The sequence below is a fragment of the Meles meles genome, chromosome 2, assembly GCF_922984935.1.
Source record: "Meles meles chromosome 2, mMelMel3.1 paternal haplotype, whole genome shotgun sequence".
Classification (NCBI taxonomy): Eukaryota; Metazoa; Chordata; class Mammalia; order Carnivora; family Mustelidae; genus Meles; species Meles meles.
In genome coordinates, this window is record NC_060067.1 from 89,323,122 (window position 1) to 89,332,169 (window position 9,048).

Sequence of the window (9,048 nt, forward strand, 5' to 3'; positions counted from 1 at the left end):
TGTGATACTTGCTAGATTCAAATTTGGGGTGGGGTGAGTTGGGGACAACCAAAAGGGATACTATTGGGTCAACTGGGGGAAATTTGAATATGAATTGTACATTGGTTCAGGGCTTCTCAGAATTGAATGTGTACACAAATCACCTGGGGATCTTATTAAAATCCAAATTCTGACTTTGACTCTGGGGTGGGTCCTGAGGTTCTGCATTTCCAATAAACTCCTAGGTGATGCTGATGCTGCTGGCATATTTTAAAAACGAATCTACAATAATTATAGAATAATTTACCAACCTTTTTTTTTTGAGGTTCTTTTTTTAAATTAATTAATTAATTTTTTAAAAAATTTCTTTTCAGCATAACAGAATTCAATGTTTATGCACCACACCCAACCTTTTTTTTTTTTTAAGATTTTATTTATTTATTTGACAGAGAGAGATCACAAGTAGGCAGAGAGGCAGGCAGAGAGAGTGAGAGGGAAGCAGGCTCCCTGCCGAGCAGAGAGCCTGATGTGGGACTCGATCCCAGGACCCTGAGATCATGACCTGAGCCAAAGGCAGCGGCTTAAACCACTGAGCCACCCAGCGCCCCCCCAACATTTTATTTTTAATTACACTGACATTTTTGAGAATTCTAAGCTAGATGTTCTGCAAAATATCTCACAGTTTCAATGTACCTGATTATTTCCTTATAATTAGGCTAAAATCCTTTTGGCAGGAGTATAATATAGGGGATCCTGTGCCCTTTTCAGGCTAGCACATCAGGACACATATGATTTTATTACTCTTTAATGCACTTACAGTTTCAACTTCCAGCCTTTCTTCCTCCACCCATCCCATGGCCTTCTGAGCTGAGGTGGTGTCAAAATCAGGCCCAGAAGACCTTCACCTACACTCACACTCTTCTTGGTACCATTGACAGGAGCAACAGTGAAGAACTAACTGGAAAACTGAATGCCCCTGAGACAGTTCCCACTGATCTGTCTCCCTAACTCAAACCTTAATTATACAAAACAATATAGCTGTGTTTGTGAAAGTCCTCCTGTACCAAAGATGAATCACTGGTTTGCCTCAGAAATGAAAGGGAGACAGATTCAGACAAGCTCTGCTGCCAAAAATACCCTATGGAGGATGTTACACCAAAAAACAGAAAGCAAGCAGAAGCCAACAGAGAAACACTGAAGGTGTTGTGACAGACCTACAGAAATCCTTTTGAAGATTTGAACCTTCTCTGGAAACTGGCAACCAGTCCAGTGAGCAACTTTACATTACTTTTAAAGAGAATTTCAAAATATAATAAGAGACACATATTTCATAGAGAACATCTAAGAAATGAATTGAAGACAAAATTTAAGAATACATAAATTTTGTGATTAGTTAAAACTGAATAATCAGGGGTGCCTAGGTCGTTCAGTCATTAAGCATCTGTCTTTGGCTCAGGGCATGATCCCGGGTCCTGGGGTCAAGCCCCGCATGGTGCTCCCTGCTCCGCAGGAAGCCCGATTCTCTCTCTCTCACTCTCCCTGCTTGTGTTCCCTCTCTCACTGTGTCTCTCTCTGTCAGATAAATAAATAAAATCTTTAATTTTAAAAAAACTGAATAATCAAAAGACACTTTAATACTTAATACTTTAAAGGCAAATAAAGAAATAGAAAGAGAGTAGTACTTAAGAAGTCAAGACAGTCATAAAAGTCTTAGTCAGTGGGAGTTTCAGCACTCAAGTGCTTTTCTTCAAACATAATTATTGTTGAGAAAGACAATGTAAAAATTATAAAATAAATCTGCCTGCTTAAGCTGATCAGCCTGCCAGACACACTATGATTTCCACTGAAGGCAGGACTGTGGGTCCAGTATATGTCCTTGTTGTCTGTGTTGAAATGCATCTGGTCCCAAAAAGCCTGCTAAGCCCAAATAGCTGGGGAGTCATTTTCCCCCAAAGCTGGGGACACTGTGAATCCCACTCCCACAGTCTGAGACTCTAAATATGGTGAAGTTTCCAGACACAGGTATAACAGGTATGACCTAGTCATTTCATCCAGAAACTGAAAGCATGATGAAAGGAGAGTTTTTACCCATGACCTCCAACCTTATCTTTTAGGTCTGAGGTGTTGTTATTAAGGGCAATAACAGGCAAAAAGATTTAAATACAAGTAAAGGAGAAGGGATGTAGTGAGCTCCACTAATTTAAGGCACTTCTATAAAAGTTTTCAAAGAACTAGAGCTAGCTGACCTTCCCTCTCCAGTTCAATCTCTCCCATACCCTCTAGCACTCTGCACCTCAGTTGTTCTGAACCACCTGGGTGCCTCAAGTTTGACACACATTCTTGCCTCCAGGCTTTCTTCCTTGCTTTTCCCACCTTAGGTGGTTGACTTCAGATACAATCTCTTCTCTGGGAAGCCTCCTTAATGCCCACCTTCTCCAGTGCTGTCCCTACAGAACTCTGTGCTTTTGGTCATACATGTACCCGTCCCTTCCTCTAGACTAAACTCTAGTCTTGAAGGCAGAAATCCTATTTTGTTCTACTTCGAAATTTTAGTATCCAGGGCCTGGCACATGATATTAATCATGATGGAAATGTATTTATTACATGCCTGGTATTACTTCAGGTACTTTAGATTAATTAATTCATTTAATGTGTACAACATTATGAGGTAAATACTGCTATTATCACCAATTTACAGAAAAAAGTGTCGCAAAGTATTTAAGTGATTTGTCTATGGTCTTATATCTGGTAAATGGTATAGCTATGATTTGAAGTCAGCCAATTTGATTCTAGGGACCATACCTTTAAACTCTAAACTATATGGCTCTTAACAAATACTAGATGGAAGAATGTATAAATGGAGATGATATACATAAGGATGGGTAGATGAAAGAAAGGATGGATGGACGGATGGATGGATGTGCAGGGCACTAGCCAGTTAAAGAAAGCTAGGGCATGAGAGAAATGTGCCCACTATAGACCTCTTGTAAGGAAGACCCAATTAAGTGCAAACATTTAGACACAAACTATTTCATACTAAAGCAGGAATCTATATATGTTGGAGAACACACAAATACACAGAAATAGACATTGAGGAACCTGAGAAAATAGCATGGGTTTTGGAATCAGAGGACTAGATTTGAGGCATGATTCTGTCAATTTGAGGCCACTTACTTTGTTAACACTGACCTCATCAATGGAGGATATACGAGTAATAAACAGAGTGCTTGGAACTTGGGAACCTTCTCATTAATTTCAGTTCCTCCCCTTCTCCAGAAAATAACATCACCTGGATCTCATTTACCATAAGCAGGAAAATGCTGAGAAAAAGATTGGAGAGGCTGGCTCACTGGAGCACAGGAAGGCAAGACTTGTCTGGATCCACTGCTCTCTTCCTGGAACTGGAGTTTGGGTTTTGAAAAGAAAGGTGAACTCACAGCTTAGCTCTGCCAGTGCTGAAAATTCTAGAATTATTAGATAACTTTTACTTCAGCTTGGAAAACTATGCCAGTGTATACAAATGTGATATCCCTGAGGGCAGAGTGCTTGGAAAACTATGCCAGTGTATACAAATGTGATATCCCTGAGGGCAGAGTGCTTGATATTTATATTTTAGTAGCTTTTTTCATATAATAAAAGTAATTAAAGTTCATTGCAAAAATATTAAAGAACTACAGAGAAGTATAAAAAAGAAATGAAAGATTGGTCCATGTTTTTCATCTTGGAGGATCTTTCTTAATTTCTTAGTATGCATATAAGTATGTATACTTTTTTGAAAACAGGATAGAATGAGTCTGTATATAGTATTATGTTATTTTTACTTGATGATATATTGTGGATAGCTTTCCTAACATAGAAATACATAATCAATAATCCCCTGAAAGGCTATAGCATAAATTATTTAAGAATTCTGTAAATGGGGCTTATATGAAACCATTATTATGAAAAATACTGCAGTGAAAATCTATATAAATATCATTGAAAATCCTTTTTCTATTATTGCCTTTGTTTAAATTCCCAAATGGGAATTGTAAAGTTAAAGGTAAACATTTTTCATTGGATGCAATTTGCCAAATTGGAACACCTCCTCTAGAAGGTTGTGTTTCATCAACAGTATAGGAAAGTTAAACACACTTTCTCTAACAGTGGATATAGCTATTGTTTTTAAACAGAGCAAAAAAGGAAAAGAGTGATTTCTCATTTTAACTTCGATATATATTTTTTCCCTGAGGTAATCCTCGAGCTTTATTTAATGTAAGTATAATATACTTAAAAAATCAAGATATTGTTTTATATATTTGGGTGCTCCCAACTTGGGGACATAAATATTTTCAATCATTAGATCTTCTTGTTGGATAGAACCCTTTATTATGATACAGTGCCCTTCTTCATCTCTTGTTACAGTCTTTGGTTTAAAATCCGGTTTGTCTGATATAAGTATGGCTACTCTGGCTTACTTTTGATGTCTATTTGTATGATAAATGTTTCTTTATCTCTTTACTTTTAATCTGTAGGGGTCTTTAGGTATAAAATGAGTATCTTATAGGGCTTCCCTATGATCCAGCAATTGTGCTACTGGGTATTTACCTTAAAGATACAAATGCAGTGATCTGAAGGGACACATGTACCCAAATGTTTATAGCAGCAATGTCCACAATAGCCAGACTATGGAAAACTATGGAAAGATCCAAACTATGGAATGGGTCTAGATGTCCATCAACAAATGAATGGATAAAGAAGATGTGGTGTGTGTGTGTGTGTGTGCACGTGTGTGTGTGCGTACACACACACATGCACACACACATGCTATGGAATACTATGCAGCCATCAACAAACAAAATCTTGCCATTTGTAATGATGTGGATGGAACTAGAGGGTATTATGATAGTGAAATAAGTCAATCAGAGAAAGACAAATATCATTTGATCTCACTGATATGAGGAATTCGAGATACAAGACAGAGGATCATAGAGGAAGGGAGGGAAAATCGAAACAAGATGAAACCAGAGAGGGAGAAAAACCATAAGAGACTCTTAATCTCAGGAAACAAACTGAGGGTTGCTGGAAGGCCGGGGGTGGGAGGGATGGGGTGGCTGGGTAACGGACATTGGGGAGGGTATGTGCTATGCTAAGTGCTGTGAATTATGTAAGACTGATGAATCACAGACCTGTACCCCTGAAACAAATAATACATTATACGTTAATAAAAAATAGTAAGAAAGAAAATAAATGAGTTTCCTGTAGGCAGCATATAGATGGGTCTTATTTTTTTTATCCATTCTGATACCTTATGTCTTTTGATTGGAGCATTTAGTCCATTTACATACAGAGTAATTATCAATAGATGCATTTAGTGCCATTTTAGTACTTGTTCTGTCATTGTTTCTGGAGATTTTCTCTATTTCTTTCTAGCCTTTGTGGCTCTTGGTCTTTCCTTCCCACTCAAGGAGTTCACTTTAATATTTCCTGCAAGGCTGGTTTAGTGACCATGAAATCCTTTAGCTTTTGTTTGTCTGGGAAACTCTTTATCTCTCCTTCTGTGCTGAATGAAAGCCTTGCTGGTTAGTGTATTCCTGGCTAATTTTCCTCATTCTGTGTGATGAATATATGATGCCACTTTCTTCTGGCTTGCCAAGTTTCTGGGAGAGATATGCTGTTAGTCTTATAAGTCTTCCCTTCTAAGTTAGGGACTGCTTTTGTCTTGCTCCTTTATGATTTTTTTCTTTATCAGTATATTTTGGAAGTTTAATTATACTACATCTTGGTGTTGGTCTGCTTTTGTTGATTTTGATGAGAGTTTCTGGATTTGGATGTCTATTTCCTTACCCAGATTAGGGAAATTTTCTGCAGCAATTTCCTCAAATAAACCTTCTTCCCCTTTTCTCTCTTTCCTTTTTCTGGGACATAAAAAGATGTTCAACATCACTCATCATCAGGAAAACACAAATCAAAACTACAATGAAATAGCACCTCATACCAGTCAGAATGGCTAAAATTAACAATACAGGAAACAACAGGTGTTGATGAGACTGTGGAGAAAGGGCAACCCTTTTACACTATTGGTGGGAATGAAAACTGGGGCAACCACTCTGGAAAACAGTATGGAGTTCCCTTAAAAAGTTAAAAATAGGGGCGCCTGGGTGGCTCAGTGGATTAAGCCGCTGCCTTCGGCTCAGGTCATGATCTTAGGGTCCTGGGATCGAGCCCCGCATCGGGCTCTCTGCTCTGTAGGGAGCCTGCTTCCTCCTCTCTCTCTGCCTGCCTCTCTGCCTACTTGTGATCTCTCTCTCTCTGTCAAATAAATAAATAAAAAATCTTTAAAAAAAAAGTTAAAAATAGAATTAGCCTATGATCCAGCAAATGTACTACTAGGTATGTACCTAAAAGATACAAAAACACTGATTTGAAAGAATAAACACACTCCCGATGTTTATAGCAGTATTAACAATCAAAGCCAAATTATGGAAAGAGCCCAAATATCCATTGACTGATGAATGGATTAAGAAAATGGGGTGTATATATATACAAAGGAATATTACTCAGCCATAAAAAAGAACGAAATCTTGCCATCTGCAATGACATGTAACTATAGGGTATTATGTGAAGTGAAATAAGGCAGTCAGAAAAAGACAATATCAAATGATTTCACTCTTATGTGGAATTTAAGAAACAAAACAGATAAATGTCGTGGGAGAAAAAAAAAGAGACAAACCAGAAAACAGACTCTTAAGTACAGAGAACAAACTGAGGGTTACTGGAGTGGAGGTGGGTGAGGGATTGGGTTAAATGGGTGATAGGGATTAAGGAGGGCACTTGTGATGAGCATTACCTAATTGTATGTAAGTGATGAATCACTAAATTCTACACCTGAAACTAATATTACACTGTACATTAACTAATTGGAATTTAAATTAAAACATGAAAAAGGTTTTTAAAATCTACAGAAATTGTATAATTTTCCAGAAATAATTTACTCATATGCTGCTCCTTGGTTAGACATCTGAGCTACCCAAAGACTTTAAGGGTAGGCTGAGGGGAATAAAAATGTAGATTCTTTCCCTCTTGGTAGCCTTTGTACATTTATTTTTTACATTCTCACTACACACATTCAGGCATATAGAATTTGTCCCAGGACCTCCCCTTCTGGGTCAGATTATACAGGCTTAGGACTTTGCATAATCCCAGCTTTGGCAGTGGCTATATGCTCAAAAATCCAGGGGTTTGGTTTGTTCTGTTCTCATACCTCTTGATCTTTCCACATCTTCCCTAGAGTGTTGTGCACACAGCCTTCATTGAGAAGGGCAATTTGTGGGCAACCTGATCAAGGAAACCTTGTACCTCTTTGAATTTACAATGCCCACCCATCTCCATATGAGATGGCCAACTTTCACAGGACTCACATTGTTGCCATAAGCAGTTTTGCCTTCCCACATGTGCTGTCATCATACCCTTGCAGGTGATGAGCTTGAAAGGGGCTGATGCTCTCCATAAGGCAAACATATTTTTCGGGTCCATATAGTGGTTGATTGCTAGGTGCATCATTTCAAAATGGCCCCAGTGGAGGTAACCACCACCAAGTGCTAAGATTGCAAAACTGCTTTCTGTGAACTTAGTAACTTCAGCAGAAGTTCCCTATATGTCACTCAAGTTTTTAGATTCTTTTCTCACTTTTGACACAAATGGTGCTCTTTCAACTAATCTAAGCTTGAGCTTCTCAGGAATAGAAACATCTTCAAAAGTTGCCACTGGGAGTAGCATCTGTAGTCCAGCAATGGTAGATGGGGCTGTCAAAGAATCTGACAGTGTTGCTCACAGGAATGGCTCCCTGGTTCAAGCCAGCAGCTGCCACATTGTCACCTGCATCTGGGAGCACAAGACTCCCCAACGAGACTCTTACATATTTTTAATTGCTAGTGAGTTACACACATTTACGTGTTTATTGACCATATGGAATTTTCTTCCATGAATTTCTAGTTCATATCCTTATCATATTTTTTATCAGTTTATAACAACATATATTCATTTTTGCATATCTCATGCCTAATATAGAACTTAGCACAGAGTAGTTATTCAACAAATAACATATTTTTGGTTGTAAAAATATGTTATCCATCCCCACAGGACACAGTTCTAAGTTTGAATCTTGATTGCCATGAATTTACATCTAACTTTGGGAAAATCAAATTCTTGGAATCTGAAAATGCTGTCCACAATCAGACCCCTAGTAGCCCTGATACTATATATCTTAAAGTTTGAGACTTGAGAGAGAATATCTCCTATATAAAAATTTTCTAAAGAATACACCAGGAAGAAGAGCAGGGCCCATTTACCTGATACCATTGGGAGGTACGACAAGGTTGGTCTGTACACAAACCTAGGTCTGCCAGAAGTCCAACAGCCATCTTCCTTAAAATAGTCATCTTACCTTAACAAGTCTTAGAGTAATCAAAACCAACCATCTTTTCTATGGGATATTTAGGAAAATAGAAAGACATTTCCTATCAAAATTTCATTGGATTCATATTTTAAAGAAGTCTTGGTCCACCCAGACCATGCAGAAAAATCCCTAAAGGAACATCTTTTAATGCTTCCTTTTAATATATATTAATTAATGTATATAATATACATAATGTATATAATTTATATTATGTTTACTTTTAATGTTTGTAAGAACATATACTTGTATTTTCTCTTTTTTTAATAAGGATATTTTTCTGATATTAAAGAATTTTCTAATAATAGAACCCAATCTTGTAACATTGTGCCTATAAGAAAGAGAGCCTCATGTGTCTGTTGCACAAGAGATCCTTGGGAATCATTTGAACCATCGTTCAAGAGATAGGACACCCTCTTGGGAAAAAAATCTCATGGCATTCTATTATCTACCTTGATATACTGCCAAGTTTTCACAAGAATTATCACATTTATTCCTTACATTAACTTGTGAGAAAGAGCAAAACAAAAACAAACTATATATTTTTTAGTTCTATGGGACCATTAATTAGAAGATACAGCATGTATTTAATAACAACTTTTTGGGATATATATAAAAAAAGAAACACTCCCATA

At 37.5% G+C, this 9,048-nt stretch overlaps 1 pseudogene; it reads right to left on the reverse strand.

The window, feature by feature from the left end:
- Nucleotides 1-7,077: 7,077 nt before the first annotated feature.
- On the reverse strand, nucleotides 7,078-7,830 carry LOC123931117 (annotated as a pseudogene).
- Nucleotides 7,831-9,048: the final 1,218 nt, after the last annotated feature.